The 19,969-nt window shown below is 33.3% G+C and overlaps 1 protein-coding gene across 10 annotated transcripts in view; it reads right to left on the reverse strand.

Annotated features, from left to right (window-relative positions):
• The window catches only part of Wdr62 (WD repeat domain 62), a 378,801-nt gene extending 361,113 nt beyond the window's left edge, over window positions 1-17,688 (reverse strand). For 2 of the 10 annotated variants that reach the window (XM_067768225.1, XM_067768215.1), the window contains exons 1-3: window positions 17,071-17,688; window positions 14,227-14,348; window positions 13,784-13,993 (exon numbers count right to left, since the gene is read on the reverse strand). The gene's annotated coding sequence lies outside the window, so the exon portion shown is untranslated. The other 8 variants (XM_067768222.1, XM_067768217.1, XM_067768216.1 and 5 more) reach the window with 8 other exon arrangements.
• Window positions 17,689-19,969: the final 2,281 nt, after the last annotated feature.

Raw genomic sequence — 19,969 nt, forward strand, 5'->3', positions numbered from 1 at the left:
CTTAATTTATGGAATGGCTGTCTGCGATGACTTTTCATTTTGCTCTTTAATAAATTAAGTTTGTAGTGAGCTCTCCCAAAACGGAAAATAATCAATGCGAATTTTGAGAGATATTAAATAAAAAATTCGAAACTTTCGTAATATTTTCTCCAATTTTGGAATTTTTTCGAAAGCGTTTTTGAGATTGTTTTGCATAGTTTCAGTTACAAAAGTGATGGAAAAATTTCCCATCATGTAAAAATTCATGCAAAAAAAGCAATGCAATTTTCGGAAATCGGAGATATTTTAATTAAAAATTCGTTACGATGAACGACCCTAAAATCATAAATTTTGTAGATAGAGCTTAATTTATGGAATGGCTGTCTGCGATGACTTTTCAGCACTGTATGCAACACACCATTCGCCGGTTGTTCTGTGCAAAGTGACAACAGGTTTTAGCCTTAATTACAGACACTGATCAGTCAAAATTACAGTAATCTAGTGCGAATACAAAAACAAATGGCTGAGATTTGTGAATTATAAGTGATGTGCAAAAAAAAAAAAACAAAAGAATAGAAAAAACAAGAAGAAACATCAGACTCATTCATGCGAGCTCATTAAATGTAGAAAAAAAAGCTCCCACATAAATATTTGCTGTGCAATAGATATAACGAAACAATATCTGAGGACAAGGTTTCACAGATTGTTGCAAGAACTGAGGCGTTAAAAATCTGCTAGTTATTAAATTTTTTATTTTTATTTTGGTCTTCTTTCTTATAACTTGACTCAGATGCAATTAATCAGCGCTAGGGCATAAGGTATCTAAGATGTGACGAAAAATAATAATTACATATACAAATGAGTGTGTGAAAAGAAGAAAAAATCCCTATCAAAGTAGAAAAATCTAATAAGTAAGAAGTAGCAAGAGCGGCAGCCATGCAACTGTACTTGTAGTTGCTTTGAAATCTAATCTTCGAAAGCAACGCCTCAGTTGGCTATTGTGTTATTGAATTTCAAACTTGAGATAGATAATTGCACCAACAACGTTGCATTGTTAAAGGCAAATGCAACTATAACAAAAAACAGACGTTCGACATAAACCAAAAGACAGCTCATCTAGCGCATCACCTCACATCACGTCACACCACCTTGAATCACATCATGAATGAGCCTGTTGTCGCTGTTGGGCTTAGTCGGTGGTAACCAACACGCGGTGGCACTATAACATGTGTTCACCAAACCGGCGAACAACAATAACACATGCGTGCATACATACATATTTATGTAGCAATTCACATGCACTACAGATATTCGTAATATTTAACTATGGAAAACACAATCGTCTATGAAAAAAAAAAGTTGATAAAGAAGACGTTGGAAATAAAAATTGTTGCAATAGCTGGTGTATGGGAAAGATATCAAAGGAGAAGGAGGCAAATGAAAGGCTACAAAGCTGCACGGGATTCTTTTGAGCTGCAAGGCAAAAAACAAATAGTTTGTGTGTAAGTGAAAAGGAAGTGGAGTAGATCAATTGCTGTTGACTCTAAGCGACATGAAGAAACAAGAGACAGAGCAAAAAAACTCTAAGTTTGGCCAGTAAAGAACATGCCCCAAAGTGAGTTTTTGACAAAACTGAGTAGGTATTAGATCACTTTAATCTAAAATTCAAAAGAGTAAAGCTATTCAAATCAATCACACGGAGTTAAGGTTAAAGTTCAAAGTCAAATTTCGCTTGCAATGATTTTGAAATTAAATAACTCCCGAAATTAAATTTCTTTGAACTAAGGTTAGGTGAAACTCTACTTCTACAGATTTCGAAATTGAGTTAGCCTTAGAATTGAAATATTTTCGAAGTTGAATTTTTTTTAAAATTAATTTACATACTTTCGAAACATAATTGCATTCCGTAATGGTTAAGTATAACTTTGCCTGCAATGGTTTCCAAATGGCATTACTTTCGAGTATCTAATAATTACGAAATTGAATTATTTTCGAAATCGATTTTTTTCTTTTTTGAAATTCCATTACTTTCCAAATTGAATTGGTTTTGAAACTTAATTATTTTCGAAATGTAGCTGCTTTTATTTTAGGTTAAGTAAAATTATACATGTAATGATATTGAATTTGAATTACTATCAAAACTGCATTATTTTCGAAATAAAATTATTTTCAATCAAGATTAACTTCTGCCTGTAATAAATGCCAAAATGGAATTGAGGTTAAGTACTCGAAATTTAAATACTTTTGATTAAATTTAAGTAAAACTTGACTTGCAATGATTTCGAAATTGAATTTAGTTACTTTAAAAATTTGATTATCTTGGAAATTGGTTACTTCTATTTACGTGTAACTAAATTTTTTTTTTAATGATTTCGAAACTGAATTACTTTCCAAAATGAATTACTTCCGAAATTGGGTTACTTTCAATTTACTTTAACTGTAATGATTTCGAAATTCAATTGCTCTTAAAATTTAATTACTTTAGATATTTAACTATTTTCAATTAGGGTTGGTTAAAACTTTCTCGTAAAGGCTTCAAAATTGAATTACTTCCAAAATTGAGTCTCTTTTGAAGTTGAAGTACTTTCGAAGTTGAATTAATTTCAAAGATGCATTGCTTTCGAAATTGAACTATTTTTTTACGTTTAGGTAGAATTAAATTGTAATGAATTCGAGATTGAATTACTCTCAAAGTTAGATTACTTTCGAAATTGATTAACATTCGAAATTGAGTTGCCCTCAATTAAGGTTAAGTAAAACTGTACTTGTGATGTGTTCGAAAGTGAATTAGTCTCAAAAGTCAAATACATCCAAATGGTTTAGTTCCCAATTTAGGCTTAGTAAAAATTTGCTTGCAATGATTTCGAAATTTAATTACTAAGAGTTAGTTACAAATTACCTGGATAACAATTTGTTTGTACCAATAAATCAAATTACTCTCAAAACATATTTTTTATAAATTACGTTTGGCTCTTTAGGACCTGATTTATTTTATTTTTATTTCGTAGAAGTAATCTCAACTTTTAAATAATGAAATTCCAATTGCCTTACAGTTTTAAATTTTGAGTAGTTGTAGTTAATGAGATATACCCATTTGTTGAATGAACGGTAAGGATTTATGTTGAGTATACCATGGGCATAAACATTTTATAGTTGCTTGAGTGCAGTTTTCCGTTTACCAAGCTTTCGAAAATTGATTTTAAGGAGAGGTCGGGTCTGGTCTGATGACTACTAGCGCTATAATGTCACTACTGGGTGTAGGTATGATAAACCTGTAGTGAATAAAGATAGAAAGGACATTGCTGGCTCATCAGCTGCTGCAGGAGTTCTACAACTTGCAAAAGCAATGGCAATAAGTAATGATGACTCAAGTAGCGCTGGATAGACGACATTCCGTGATTATTTGAAAGTTGCTACAACAAAACTAAGTAATGGATATACGTAAGTATAATACATCCACAGGACTGCATACGCATATATACAACAATATCAAAAGTCAGCAATAAAAGCAAGTGCATGAGTTTAAAAGGTGCAACATTTTAGTGCCGCATCAGCAAGAAAGCTAACAATGAAAGGGACGCAAACCCTAAAATACGTTCCATCAAAGTGTTGAGTAAGTGACAAGGCAAGAGGAGAGTCACTTCTTGCTAAAGCATATGCTGCATTTGCGTCTTTGCGTGGTTCCCACATCCTCTGTTCACCATCCTTTTGCTGTTCTTAAGTATTTGCTCTGAGACTCTGCTTACAACTGTTGTTTTTGTGGCCAATTGTTGGCAATTCTTGTGCTGCACTCTATGCGAAGTAAACATAAGTAAATAGTAAACATTTTGGCATAAAAGTGGAAAAGGGTATTAAATTTAAAGGAGGCGAGCGCACATGCAGTCAGTCAGTTCTCATTTCATAGCCAAAATTTAGTTGTCAGTTGAGCTTATTATATAGTCTTTAGTTATCTTCAATATTGTCTGGCAACAGTGTAACTTTTTCACTAAGCATGTGGTCGTCCGCGACGTGACTGGCGGCTGTATTTCTTTTTTTTGGTATGGGTGGGAATAGTGGAATATGTGTTTAATGGATCTTGATTGGAGTGTGGAATTTTTTGTGTTTAGCTTAAGTTTACTTGAATCTTTGAGAAAAATGGTGGTAAGTATCCAAAAATTTTAAAGATATACATATAAAATATTCCCCTAAAAGTCCTTGTCTCATAATTTAATCAAGAACGCCCTTTCTATGAACCCTTTTCAATAATGCACATGCTCAGCCAAAATGTTGACGGAAGAACAAAACTACAGACAGTCCCGAGAAGAAGAAGTACAAGAGCCCGAACAAATTAAACAAGCAGAACAACATAAGATAAATTTAAATAAATTAAACGTGTAACATTACATTAAACAAAACTACAAAAAGATAACACTAAACCGTGATAATAAACCAAACTGATAGCGATTGAAGAAGAGTTAAAATTAATAAACGATAAATGAAAGATAAGAAAATGAAAATACTTATAAGCACAAAAATTACCATACAAATATTTATTTCATATAAGTAGATGTGAGCATAAGCAATAACAGCCTAATGGGATATAACATATCGTGGGTTATTCTCGAAGAATAGAATATTAAATTACGCTTCACCAAAGTACTTAGGTTTAAAAAGTTTGGCACAAAATACGTCTAAGCGTTTTTAAAAGAGCATATACTAAGTGGTCATCGTGGTAAAGTTATTTGTTTAGCCTAACAATCCAAAGAACCCAGGAACGAGACCAGAATTAGTAACATTAAATTACTTTAGATGAGGATGGAACTACCCGACTATTCCCAAATTGCTTACAACTCGATATATGTAACCGATATACGAAACCTTATTGGTCTAGATCTAAAACACGCACAGACAGCTATAGCGATTTAAAAATGCCTGTTCCCAGGGAGCTGATCCTGTTGATCTTTCCACCATTGCTTAGAGCATGATTTGTGTATCTCATTAAAAGCGTAGATCAAATAGACTCAGATTTCTAACGACTTTACAGCGCTGCTCCGAGGGGTATGTGTCATTTTGCTCTTTACCAAAGTTCCTTAAAAATTATATCTTTACTACCCACGTTTCTAGACCAACCAAAGGTTAGCCCACTTAGAAGAAAAAAATATTGGAACAAAAATTCAAAATCACTCCTTTTTGTTGTTGTTTTGATGATTTGTCCCCAAATTGAAGGATTGTTTTGTTTCAGGAGGATTTTGGAATCATTTTGGGGCATATTTTGGACAATTGCGGTATGGATTCCTAGATAATTTGAAACTTAGGTGTAACTTTGCGACAATTTTTGGGTCACTGCGGGACTCTTTCCGTCGCGTGGCAGTTTTGGGACTATTTGTTGATTGTTTAAGTGCCAAATGGAGACTATTGCTGGATCATTCAGGACTGCGGGACCCTTTCCGTCGCGTGGTAGTTTTGGGACTATTTGTTGATTGTTTAAGTGCCAAATGGAGACTATTGCTGGATCATTCAGGACTATTGTGGAATAGTTTTCTCTATAATTTTGGGACTAATTTGGGAGCGTTTTAGAAAGCATTTGGGATCTTTTCCGGGGTAAATCGGCACCTTTGCGGCATAATTTCGGGACCATTTTAAGATTATTTTACGGGTCACATCGGGACTATTTCGAAATAATTTAGGTTCTTTTTTATAGTCGGAACTGTTTTGGCATCTTCTATGAATTTTTTGTTGAACATTTAGCGGTTATTTTGTGGGTTAAATTTATTTTGAGATAATTTAGAATTACTTTAGTGATCATTTGGGTACTATTGTGGGGCTTTTTTTGTAATATTTCTTTTTCTTTTTTTTTTAATAATATTTTAGAGTCTAATTTCTGGACGATTTCAGTATTTCCTTACGAGTCTGATCTGGATTTTTTCGGGTTGGTACTGTTATATATATATATATATATTTTTTTTACATTTTAGAATCGGGATTGGGGCTGGCAAATTTTTATTTCGGGTTCCCGGGACAAACCTCAAATTTGAGCCAAATTCCCGGGATTTTTGAAGATTTCCCGGGACTTTTGAAAAATTAAGAAACACCTATATATTATATTTATATAGGTTGCTCATTCGACGAAATAGTTTTTAGATAGAATTAAACTTTTTAAACTCATTTATTTATAAAAAATATTTTTATGAAATAGGCTAACAATTAATAGTTACATTTGCTGTGTTTAATGCGAATTCAATATTCTATGGATTTATTTTCCAAACGTTATTTTAAAACACAACACTTGCCTTGCAAAATGAATATTTAGGTGTGCGAAATGTCAAACATTTAATTCGAATTCAATATTATGTGCATTCATTTTTCAAACGTTATTTTAAAACACACCACTTCCCCATGCAAAACTAATATTTAGGTGTGCGAAATGTCAAAGATTGACAATATTCAGAACCACAGTAGGGATGAATTTTTCTTCTTTACAGAGTTGCATGCAATATGCTAATGAGCTGAATACAACTGAGGCCGCAAATATTGCCATGTTTCGTAGCAGATTATAATTTATTAATTTTGATATTGTGAAAATGCCGAGACGTAGCATATCCCGGCAGGACACTTTAAATTTGTGAATGGGGGATGTCCCGGCCAATACGGGACATTTGGTAACGCTAATCGGGATAAATCTGGACTATTTTGGTATTGCTTTGCGAGTTTGATCGAGATTATTTAGGAAAACTTTCATGACTATATCGAAAATATTTCGAGATTGCTTTCGGGATCATTTCGGAACTGTTTCCAAAGAAGTTTGGCACAATTTTCGCTATAATTTTGGGATCTTTTCGGAACGTTTTAGAGATCGCTTCGGGTTGACTTTTTGATACTTTTCGGAATATTTCGAAATCACTTCTGGCGATAGATAATAAACCAAAATCAAGAGAAAGCATTTATTGGCTTAAGAAATAATCCAAAGTTAATGCTTAAGTGGATTTAAACTGATAGATATTGCTCATGAGCTCAACTAAATTTATTTATCTGAAAATCTCCGTAAACGCATACCAACATGCATGTCCAATAGTAACCTCAAAAGTGATTTCAAATGCAAAGTGGCTGCATGAAAGATGTGGCGGTTAAGGTTGAAGGGAACCAGCCAGTCATTCGTTGATTGTGGCAATCGTGCAGAAAGTTCTACACCGATGCGCTGACATTGAGCGTAAAACATAAAAGACAGTTACTACTGAAGCGAGTGTAAAACTATGTACTTACACACAGCCCAACGAAGAGCAAACAGAACGCAAGATGAGTTGACTTTGATAGCTGACGCACATTTCAATGTAAAAGGAGGAACAAACAAACATAGAAAAATAAAAAGTAAACAAGAAAAATAATACCTATACAAAAAGTGCTGAAAACAGAAAACTTGCCGGCAAGAGAATGAAAAAAAAAATTTTTAAATAAATAAAAAATTATAAAGAGCCACATGTTCTGCGCATAGAAATAGACATATGCGATAAACGTCTGGTACCAACAGATAAACAAACAAGTAAGGAAGTACAAGTTCGGGTGAAACCGAACATTACATACCCAGCTGTACACTTGAAAATGCTGTTGTTGTTTATTTTGTGTGCTTAATAGTGTTACAAGGCTGCGCAATAATACATATACATATGGTTCTATTCTGAACTAATTTTTCTTCGAGTTATGGCTCCCGAAACATAAAAAATTGCTTAGTCATAAAAGGGGCGGTGCCACGTTCATTTTTAAAAATTTTAAGTTTTTCCTATTTATTGTTATAAATCCACTTGGGAAATGAAATACCATTGATATAAAGCTCTTCTTTGCAAAGATATAGGCTACTTTATTCGTCCACGACCCTTTTAAAAATCTTTTATATAAAAGGGGGCGTGGTCCTTAACCGATTTCGTTAATTTTTCTTCAAAGCTTCCTTATAGTAAAGGCAACCTCTCTGCCGAATTTTGTTACGATAGGTTTACCGATTTTTGATTTATGATTAATAATATTTGCAAAATTGATTTTATCCCCACGCCCATTTCAAAAAATGTTTTCAAATTTTTATCAAGAGTCCACACGTCATTCTAGGTGTATTATTTACTAAATACTTAATCAGGTTTTTTGTGTTTTCCAAAATGTTATATATATAAAAAGTGGGCGTGGGTATCATCCGATTTCGCTTATTTCCAATACCAATGTATTCTAGGTCCAGATAAGCTCGTGTACCAAATTTGGTGAAGATATCCCAATATTTACTCAGTTATCGTGTTAACGGACAGACGGACGGACGGACGGACATGGTTCAATCAATTTTTTTTCGATACTGATGATTTTGATATATGGAAGTCTATATCTATCTCGATTCCTTTATACCTGTACAACCCACCGTTATACAATCAAAGTTATAATAACCTGTGTACAAGTACAGCTGGGTATAAAAAAGACCACAATGAAATGTGTGCTCAGGTACAAAAAATTTAAAACAAAAACGGCTTAAAGCAAAGAAAATATGGCCAAACACATTTGGCACGAAAAAAAACTGTGAAGTACTGAGATGAAAAAAAAATCGGCGGATCTTGCGATATCAACGTCTGAGACGTAGCCAAGTGCAGAGCGCATTTTTATGGTCACAGGCAGTTGAGTGTGCCAAGGGCATGTTTGCAGTAAGTACTTATGTATATTCAAGTAAGTACTCTAAAGAAGAGCATTCAAAGAGGAATTTGTGTAGTAACTAAATAAGATTGAGAGCGATCAGCAGGAATGCGTTTTATTCGAACATTCAAAAGGCAGCATGATCAGCGACGTTCAACATATCATCATCATGCTTTCCAACAACTTAAACATACACCTGCTATTTATTTGTTTTTAGCCAAACGGTCTTATTTGTCTTTATGCTTCTTACTTCGTCATGTGATGTGCATATAAAATAAAATTAAATAAAACAAATTTTACACGTAAGAACATACGTTGTTCTGAAAATCAACGTATCAAGTTAGAGGTACACAGTATAAGAAATGGTAAGAAAGTAAGTTGAGAACTGAGCAAGTCTTACATACATATATGCTCAGACACAATACGCATTCGTATCACGCGATTTTGTTGTTTACCTGTATTTTATTTGTACTTTTTTCTGCTTTGTAGTTATCATTTTCTCTTTGTACACTGGCAAGCTATAAAATGAAGCGCGATACTGCTGATGACGTTCTCAAGAACAGATAATGAAAAAACAAACAAAGGTGGGAAATAATTCTAAGGTAGCTGAATCATCACTTTTTTCAGTGAGAGTTTGCTAAATAATATTTTAGAAGAGAAAAAAAAGACGATTAGGGGTAATAAAATGTTACTTAACTTAATTTCATGATTCTAGATTCTAATTCGAACTCAAGGCTCTAACAAAAAAAATTTGTATAACACTATACGGCACCCACCTTTTTTTTGTACTAAACCAATTTTTTAAAGATGTCGAGCAATAAGTAAAATTGTAATGTTGTAGTTAGCCTAGAAAACATATTTATGGGCTTTCGAAGTTCGAAATATTTTCAACTGCCATCAGAATCTTTATTTTCACTTCTGGAAAGTTTCCGGGTACGATACAGTTATCATTCCGAGATATCTTCGGGGCTTATCCGGGAACTCTTTTCGATTCCGAATTGTGTTTTCGGGTAATTTATGAACAACCGACCACCTGTGAATTTTTCTGTATTATTTTAGTATCAATTCTGGACTATTTCACGATCGTTTCGAGATTAACTTGAGATTATTTCAGAAACATTTCATAATAGTTTTGTGTTCTGGACTATTTCGGATCTATTTCGAAATCAGTTCGGGATTAGGTATTTTGGGTATCATTTTGTGATCATTTTGGAATTTCTTCGGGATAACTGATCGGGATCACAGTTCGAATAATTTCGTGAATTCTTCGCGGGATGACCTCACGATCAATTCTAGACGATTTCGGGGATATTCTGGGATCAGTTTGGAGTCTTTTCAGAGTTTTTTCTGGGACAATTTTGAGAGTTTCGGGATCACTTTAGTATGAATTCTTGAGATCACTTCGGGATTGTTTCGGAATCAATACCAATCTGGTTCCAGATCATTTCGGGATTTTTTTCTGGATGATTCGAGATCATTTCAGGATCACGCGGGAGCAGTTCGGTATTATTTTAGGGATAATTTCAGAATTAATTCAGGATCAAATCGAAATTCTGTCCAATATCATTTCGAAACTAATTCAGAATCAATTCAGGATTGTATTGATGATAACTTCGGGACTATTTCAGAAGCATTTCTGGATGGTCTTTGGAATCATTTCGGAACTATTTCGGATAAGTTCAGAATTATTTCGTTTTATTTCCGGAATCAAATCGAGGCAGTTATTTTGGGATAAATTCAGAACTAATTCGTTATAATTTCCTCGATCGTTTCGGGGCTGTATCGGGAACAATACAGACACATTTTGAGACTTTATTTCGATACCATATTTATTTTCTTGCCCATCAACTTTTGTCTCGACAACGACTTATTCGTAAGTACTTATACAAAGCTGTATCAAAATCGGTTGAGCCGATTTCGCAGTTTCCAGTACATGAGTCACTTTTCACGGTCTTGGGAAATATTTGGAATAACAATATCGAACTTACTTAGTGAAGCGGTGGAAAAATGATGTTTCAAATCATCTCAAAAAATTCTGAACGTGGTTTTTTTAGAACAAATGTCAGACTTGAACAGCTCAATTTTCGAAAGAGGCTCTTTTTACTGGGAACAATAAGGAGAAAACGGTATAGGTTATTGTCTTGTACTCGTGGGAACATTTGGAAATAAATTGAGCCGATTACGTTAACAGCACATGCGCCAGTTTCCAAAATATATCGTATAAGCTCATTCAAATCTACATTTGTTTAGTATTCATAAATCTGAAATATAACTCCACTGAATCAGTGGGTCGTCTTATGACGTAGTATTTAGGCGGCTTTCGGCCTTCAAATCACGTACACAGCGGGTGGACATAGCAATTTGAGATGGTTTATGTATGTGTTTGACAACCCTCAAAGCATAAAAATTATGATAGAATGATGATGACAAGACGAATGAGGATAACAGCATGTGTATACACAATAAATTAAGAATGGCGAATCTTAATGTAAGCAAAACAAAAACAAAGCAGCAGCACCGACGCCAACAACCCAAAAACCACCCCAAAAGATGAAAACAACTGCGGCAGACGAAAACAATGCAGAAAAATTAACGAAGCAAAGGAATTTTGAAAGCGCCAGTTGTGTATCCTGGCGACTGCCACAATTGAGCTTGCAGCAGCCATAACAGCGGAGTTGTCATGACAACGACTGCGGACTTAAAGTATGGTTGCCATTTCGATTGAAATGTACCATAAGGATTTTTCTTTAATTGGGGTGATACAAGTACCTCTCATTGTGTGTTAATTCGTGCTCCCCCTCCAAGAGGAACAGAAACCATGCGGAGATGACAAAACAATCCTAAGTATTATGTATTTGCGAAATACAGAACAAAAAATGCATTTATTTATTTATTTATTTATTTAGTCTAGTAACAAATGTTTAGTACAGACACTTATGACTAAATTACAGAGACCAGCTTATATTAAGCAATGGAGAACATTAACAAGAAGAATTTATATTATTACAGATTAAGTAATTTTTTAGTTTAAGTTGAAAAGCGTATTTTGAGTCGGAGAAATCAATATCCAAAACACTAGAGAAGCAATTAATTTCTGATAGGGCTCTGTTAATAGGCGCTTTTGAGTTATAAACAGTTCTACTCAGCCCTATGAAAAAGATTTCAAAGTGGCGGAGGTTTCTACAGGGAGTATTTAAGCATAGTCTTTCAAGAAGCAGCGCGCAGTCAATTTTGCCCGTGAAAAGATCGAAAATGAACAACGAGGCCAAAAGAATTCTGCGATTGTTAAGGGATAATAAGGATATTAGTTGGCATCGAGACTCATAAGTAAACATTTATTCCTAAATTCTAGCCCTCAAAAATATTAGTTGGCAACCATGTTTGGTTCTAACTTTACGCGTTTCTCTTTACACTTCATTGCTAACATGTGCACTGCGCATCTCTAGGGGGTGGTAGCGTAAATTAACTGCTGTAGGGAGGGGGGAGTGGAGCTCAACAAATTCTGATACAGTCCACATATGCAACCAGTAAATGTTGGAGCAAAGACTGTATCTGCTTAATGGCCTAGTATTTCGACCACCGATGCCTCAATGCATTCCGATGCAGATGGAGTAAACTGACGGACAGCAGGTTTTTGAATTGGACAAAGAGTAGGGGGGAAATTTAAGGGTTAACTGGTCTACGAAAAAAATTTAGACTTTATGACGGTGGCCTATTTGATGTTCTAGACAAAAAGCTCAAAGGCATTTCTATCCTTTTTTGCGAGTACAATTTGTTTGTTTTTTTTTTCGGAGACCTCTATTTGAATTTTGTTTTTCTAACAAGTGTTATGAAAATAGATTTCAAAATAGAACTATAGATGTTTTCCGTTGAACTAAGCCTAATCTTGAAAGAGTTTGAGTAGACCTAAGTTTAGTGTTTCCACCAGTCATGCATAAAGATGCGGATACTCGAATTTTTTTAACTCTACAAAATAGCAAGTTGATATAGTAAGTAGTTAGTAGCTTTGTTGGTGTGTGACATTGGAAGTCACTTCGAACTTTTCTTAAGACTCCTTTTAACAGCAACGATCCTTCAATCTTTTAAAATCCATTATTATGAATAGGTATTGTTCAGAACCCTTAAAGGATCAGTTTCGGGATTTTTTCAGTATAATTTCTTATATTTTCTTGGAACTAATGTCGGGTGTTTAGGGGATGACTGAATTGTGTAACGAATTCGGAACCTTTGGGCAATAGCAGCGACGTAAATAGGGGCACAGTTCGGATATTTGTGCGATCATGTCGGGTCTTATATGAGAATGACTTGGAAAACGTTTCGGTATTAATTTTTTCGAAACTAAATATTCATATTTCAGAACAAATTTGGTTGTTGTTGTTCAGGCCATTCCCTTATCCCCACCCCAAGTTCCATGAGGAGCTTGGGGTCGCCAGAGCCTCGTCTGTTAATGAAACAGGATTCGCCGCGGATAGGTGAGGTTGACAATTGGGTTTGTAGAAGCTATATATTGCGCTGGCAACCTGAAGGGTTACGTTACACAGCCCCTTGAATCTGGTATTTTAGTCGCCTCTGACGACAGGCATACCTACCGCGGGTATTTTCTGATCCCCTAACCCGCTAGGGGATTTTCATTACAACAAATTTGGTAGTTTTTGGGTATTGCTTTTGCGACTATTTTAGGATGATTTCGGGAACAACTTCGTGAGGCTTTTTGGACCATATCGGAACTTGTGTTCACTTTCATAAATAGTACATATTGTTAATTAATGCAATAATATTTTAAGTGTTGATCTAGGCTCTAAGGGTCGTAATAAATAAAATAAATAAATGAATATTTCGGAACTACTTGGACTACTATGAGACGAATCCGGAAACTATTGTTTTCGGGATTAAGTACATCTTTTCTATCCTATTGGAGAAATAGGCAAACATTTTTTTGAGAAAAGGGAAAATGTATTAAAGAAATGGGCAATGTATTTCAAAAACATTAGTGCATTTTTTGGAATACGTTTGCTCTTCTCTCAAATAAGTTTAAAAGACATTTCCCCTTTCTCAAATAAATCTGGGTTTTCTCAAATACAGCTGAAGTTAGAGATTATATCTGCATAATTTTGGTGCTAATTTGGACTGTTTATTGCAATCCTTGGTGTATTTTTTTCGAACTTACCTTGGATTTTTTTAGCCGTTTTTGCTATAAAATGTTTATACTTGTTTGTAATTTGAATTCCTCAATAGAAACTTATTGTCATATTTAGCTGCGGTTTAAGCAGAAATAAATTTAGCACTCGCCACTCGTAGTTTACAATTTTGTTTTATCTTATTAATTAAAGATTTTAACAATTTTTTTATTCATTTATATTTTTTGTTTATCTAGTCACTGAAATATTAAAAAAAATTTAATTAGTACTTTCTTAATTTAATTTTATTTTTTTCATTTTCTTGACCAAACTGTTATCTTTAACCGCAAATCAAAATTTAATTTTTTTTCTTAATCAAACCGTAGTTATATTGAATGAACTTTTATCTTATCAAACACTTGAGGAAATAACTTTTTCAATTACAATATTTTTATGATGATAAACAAGCATTCAATTTAAAAACTATAATCACCTTTTTATTATGTTTGTTTTTCAATAGCATAAACCCTTACACCGAGTTTACAAACGTATATTTTTATTGCGCATTAACCGCAGTTTTTATTTTGGCGTTGCGCGTTTCCTTAAATTTTTTATCTAAAAAATTCAAAATAAAGCACCATATATTTATTATTTTAAATCAATATAAAATATTAATTGTTGAAATGCAAAAAAGTATCAGTTTTAAAACAAAATTATGAAGATAAAAGAATTTATGAAAAGAAGAAAGACAATGCAAAGCGATCCCGTCCGCTTTCCTCGTCAACCACTCTTTATCAAGTAACGAGTTCCAGCAACAAAAGTATTTGTGTAAAAACAGCGACTTTAAGAATTGATTTTTATTCATTTTGTAGGGGCTTTTTTTTTTTAATTTAGTATATTTTTTTTCCTTCATAAAAATTTCGGTTTTCATGAATTTATTGTATTTTTTAATATGCCATTTCACCTTGAAATATTTTTCGATTTACAACAAAAAAAAAAATGTGTAATTTATATATGTATATCTACATATTTTAGCTTAAAATTCGTAAATAAATTTTTGTATATTGAACAAAGTCTCTATCACACTTGGGTTTATAATTTTTTGACCTAAACAATTTTTTTAATCTTCATACGTTTATACATATATAATTTTTTTTGTTGTCAAAAAATTAAAAATTTCAAGAATGTTCTATTTAAACAAGTTTTTCTGTATGTCAAAATATTTAAAAATTTTGAATTTCAATATAAACTTTATTTTTGTAACAAGTGCAGAATACATACATTTGTAAAAAAAAAAAAAAAAATTATTATTGGACTTTATAGAGATTTTTATGCTGATTCCAACGTTATATTTCTTTTTTGGTGCAAATGAAAGGTTTGGGGTAATTCCATGTCAAAAGGCGAAATTATGGATTTTCCAAATCAAAATATCCCCTAAACTAGTGGATGGATTTCAAAAATTAAAAAATCGAAAAATAACTTATAAAAATACCTTTCATCTGATGTATATATATCTTGAACTTTTCTAGACTTTATTTACCAAAATTTTAAATAGTTTACCTTTGACGTATATTTTAGTCAAAAAAAAAAAAAAATTAGCAACGTTTTACATTATGTATTTTGCAAATTATTAATACAATGCATAAACCCATATATACATAAATAACATCATATATATACCTACATCGATAAAAATAATTGAACTCATATGACACCTTCTTTGTTTTTCGCCCCTAAATAATCAAGTTATACCTTCTAATATAAAGATATATATACCAAATTAAAGGTAATGAAATTATTATTATATAGTATTAAAGTATTTTGTCAATAACACATTTTTCGACTTATTATTTGATTTATGTTAAGTTAGCAATCATTTTCCCATAAAAACATAATTTTATTATAGAAATTTCTTCTAAATATAGATGTTTTATATATCAAACAAAACCTTGTTTTATTACCTATTTAAAGACATTACGATTTTCAAGATTGACTCAATAGTTTCAAAGATATTTTGTTTTAAAAAAATTTAAAATTTACCTTTTGACGTGGAATTACCCCTGTGGTTATTATTGGCACCAAAAAAAATTATACAGTTGAACTCACCATAAACACCACTACCGATACTCATATAAATTTTTATAATTTGACACATGTATGTATTCTACACTTAAGCCTTATTTTTTTCCGTAATTTGCTTTTTTATTTAATATTTCGAGACTTTTTGAAATTCATAAATTTTTTTTCCTTAAGCCTTTTTTAATTTTTTATTGTTTTTATATTCTTTGATTTATAGACTTAATAATTTGGTTCATGTTTTTAAAAAAAAATTTTACCTAATTAATGTTTTTATACTTATGTCTAAATATTGTTAACTTTTATTTTTTATATTTTAAGTTTTTTTATTTATGTGTGTTTATTTTAAGTTTTACCATATTTCAAAATTCTTTTAAATTTAATGTTTAAATTGTTTTTTCGATTTATTTCAATTTTAAGTTTTCACTTAATGTTTTTTCTCTTAAGTTCTTAAAGTAACACATAACTTATTTAAATTGGTAACGTTTAACAAGACGTTGCACCACCTAATTTTTATCAAAAATTATCAAAGGTGGTATAAAAAGACACGACTCGACCTCCGTTTATAGAATCCGAAAGCGAAAGTATAAATTTTTATTTCTGTCAAAATATATAAGCAAAAAATGTTTAAAATTTTCATGTGGTTGTTGTTTTTTGCCAGATTTGTTGTACACACACACACTAATGCAGAAAGGTGTTCTGTGCGCATTTAGTTTTGATCCCAAACCGGTGTCGGATCCACCCAGGGTTATTTTTTTAAATCGCGGCGGAAGGCCTCCAATGCAGAAGGTGTTCTATGTAAAAAGAACTATGGATCGGGCCGCATATTTCTGACCCTCTCGGGATCACGGTTATTTTGTAAATAACTTTCAACAGAAATAAAATTTTTGATATACGCTTTCGGATTCTTAAAACGGAGGTCGAGACGCGTTTTTTAATACCGCCTTTGATAATTTTTGATAAAAATTATGTGGTGCACTGTCTTGTAAAACGTTACATTTAATTTATATTAGTTTTTGCTTACTTCAAGTATTTTATAAAATGAGTTTTTTTATAGGTTTTTTTGTTTACTTTCATTATCTATTGATCTGACCCTCAATTCTTAAAAAGCAATGCTGCTAAAAACAAATATTTTTTATTGTTTGCCCACAAAAATAAAATAAAAGTGCAACAAATTGTTAGCGTTGCGTTTTTCTGCAACCTCAAAGAATTTTTCCAACATTTCAATTGCAATTTGCAAGCAAATACAACAAAAACTGACATTTAGACGGATTTTGCAAAAGCCACCAACCACAAACACACGTTTGAGGGACGCTGCAGCAGAGCCGCCAGCGTATGTCAGCAGCGATTTTTGCACGTTTGCACTTCATACGTTGTTTCGTGGTTGTAAACTCCGTGTATTTTTATAATATCCAACAAAAAAATGCACAGGCGCACACATAAAAATAGAGAAACATAAATTTTTTTCGTTTCAGTCACTGCGCACGTAGCCTCAGCCTCTGCCGTCACCTTTGTTTGTTCAACCACTTTTTTTCACCCTTTCAACTGCTCGTTTGTTTTTTTCTTTTTTGTTCCCAACCAATTCTTTGCAGCCACAACAGCAGCAGCGGCGCACTGAAAATTCTTCAACTTTTTTTCGTCGTTCGCACAGCCACCAGCACAACAAAATTAAATTTCTTTATTTAATTAAACACTTTTGGCCATTTGCTTGCACACTTTTCTGTCACATTTTATGCATTTTCTTTTGATTATTGCAGGTTTTCTTGATTGAAATAAAATTGTTTTGCATCTACAAAATTCACGCTCACGAGACACGCACGCACAACAACTATATGTAATCGAAACGACAGTTAAAAAATGACTGCGCTTTGGAAAACGTAGACAAGCTCCGCCTTGCCAATCAACTCCACTCGAGATGTCACGAATGGTTTGTCAAAACAGAAAGTCAAAAGTCAAAATTGGTAACGCAGTGCTAAGTAAGTGGTAGCGCAGAAATTGAATTACCATATGGCAATACTAGCGGGTGTTGTCTTTGCTCAATTACTGCATTATCACATTTCTTGCACTGCGTTATCTACACTTTAGTTTTGTTGCAATATCCGCAAATAAATTGAAATTATATCCCATCAGCTGATTGCTTCTTCTTGATAATTTTCCATACAGCGCCTTGTACTACAACATTCCAGTTAATCGAAATCAATGAAAATTTTCTTTTGACTTGACATCAAGGCGAATCCATACCAGGTGGTGGCAAAGCGAATTCAACCAATTCACCGTGCAGAAGAATGTCAAATCGAAAGAAAATTTCAATTGATTTCGATTTACTGACATATTGAAGTACAAGGCGTTGTATGGAAAATTATCAAGAAGAAGCAATCAGCTGTTGGGATAACACCACCTCTACTGAATTCGCCGTGCTTGACATTCTTCCGCACGGCGCATTGGTTGAATTCGCTTTGCCACCACCTAGCATAGATTCGCCTTGAGTCCAGAAGAACAAATTAGTGGAGTTCACCACGTGCCGCAGACTATTTTTCGTGTTTGTCAAGTTCACCAAATGCAAGCCGCGGCGAGCATATTTTCGCCGCGTAAAATATAAGAAATGTCAAAATACAAATAAAAAGAATGAATAAAATTGATCTTGTCTAGGATCTTGTCTACTTTGTTTCTCTTTGGGTAAAATCTATGCCTAAATTGGGGTGCTTTTTGGCAAACAATTATTGTACTTGTTCACTTCGACCAATTGTTTTTAACCGCGGCGGCCTTTAAATCCTTAGGTGTGAAGCAATTAATAAACTTTCATTCATAATTCATAATGTCCTCGCCCCGCTGCGCGTCCAACTTTTGAAGGTTCTTGGTTCGAATACCAACATTTTATTTATTTTTATATTTTTTCTTCTTTAAATCATCCAAAATCAATCAATCAACTGCCAAAATCATCAAAGGTTGTTTCACAATGCCACAGAGGAAGCCCGAAAATATATAAAAGAGCTCAATACACCAGGCCATCAGAAAAATATGTAGGGTTACTGGAGTATGTTAGAAAAATATAAATTAAAATACTCATTCCTAAATGAATGCTGCAAAGGAAAAAGTAATATTTATTATTTTAATAATTTCAATTTCTTTAGTTTGCTCTTTGCAAAAAATCTCTAAACAGGCATGACGCTACAGAAAATTTACCATATCCATTAAAATAATTTATGATTTATTTATTGTTTACTTTGTTTCATTGTAAATTTACTTGCCCCATTAAGTAAGGCATAGGAGGCATTAATCCAAGAGTATGTTGGTATTTTTTTTTTACCTTTGTATTAAGTCGCGTGTTTGTCCCCTCATTTCCATACAAATTTTTGGCCCACGGAAAATTTTTTCGGTAACTTCCCGTTGAGCCTAGACATTTGATACTTAGACCATATTTCAGATCTGAGAGACATTACAATACAAGTAAAAAAAATCCGCTAGGTGGCGCACGGATCGAGATATACAGAAAACTAATTTTAAAATGGAAATTTTGCGATCGACTTTTAACTAACTTCTCGGTGATCCAGAGACTTGAAACTTAGCACATAGTTTGCGAGTCGATGGTACTACAATTCCTGGAAAACAAAATGCCGCAAGGTGACAGACGAATCCAGATAAACCAAAATCCCTGAAGAAACGCAGGGAATCATGCAATCGACTTTTGAGTAACTTCCCGGTGAGCTGGAGACATGAAACTTGAGCCGTAAGTCAGAACCCGGTGACAATGCAATGTTTTATCAAAAAAACTCCGCTAGGTGGCGCATGGATCGAGATATTAGCAAAATTAGTTTTAATTTGTGAATCTTTCAATCCATTTTTAATTAACTTCCCGCTTACCTAGAGACTTGTAACTTAGCACATAGTTCGAGACCCGATGACAATACAATTTATAGAAAACACAGTTTCGCTAGGTGGCGTACTAATTGAGATAACTACACATCCCTGAAAAACGAGGGGAATCTTGCGATCGATTTTTGAAATCCATTTTTAACTAACTTCCCGGTTACCTAGAAACTTGTAGCTTAGCACATAGTTCGAGACCCGGTGACAATACAATTTACAGAAAACAAAATTCTGTTAGGTGGCGCGCTAAGTGGGATAACTACAAATCCTCGAAAAACGAGCGGAAGCTTGCA

This window comes from Eurosta solidaginis, chromosome 2 (genome assembly GCF_040869045.1).
Source record: "Eurosta solidaginis isolate ZX-2024a chromosome 2, ASM4086904v1, whole genome shotgun sequence".
Classification (NCBI taxonomy): domain Eukaryota; kingdom Metazoa; phylum Arthropoda; class Insecta; order Diptera; family Tephritidae; genus Eurosta; species Eurosta solidaginis.